A 407-nucleotide genomic window follows, 5' to 3' on the forward strand; every position below is an offset into this window, starting at 1 on the left:
TCTATCCACCACCACTACAATGAAGCTGAATGAAATTTCAGTTTTGGTGCTCAATGCATTAAAATGTTTCATTTAAAAAAAAAAAGAAAAGAAAATCGGACTGGTCTTTCCTGAATAAGCGTCCCTTCCACTCTCTGTAATCCACAGACCTCGTTGTTAAGTGAGTCCTCAAACCACCTTCTGTTAAGAAAGAAGCTGAATTTCATACTAATTCTAAGCAAGTATAGGAAAAACAGATGGTATGCATACTAAAAAAAGCTTGATTTTTTAAGCGTGCTGTTGATGTAAGACTGAATGCATTGCACAGAGGAAAGGGATGAGCTGCTTCACATCTGTACAAAATTAAACCCAACTGAATGGTGGTGAAACAGCTCCAGAAACATACCAGAAAACAAAAGCAAAAAAAA

The sequence above is a fragment of the Morone saxatilis genome, unplaced genomic scaffold (genome assembly GCF_004916995.1).
Source record: "Morone saxatilis isolate NCDOM2014 unplaced genomic scaffold, NCSU_SB_2.0 Contig2, whole genome shotgun sequence".
NCBI lineage: Eukaryota > Metazoa > Chordata > Actinopteri > Moronidae > Morone > Morone saxatilis.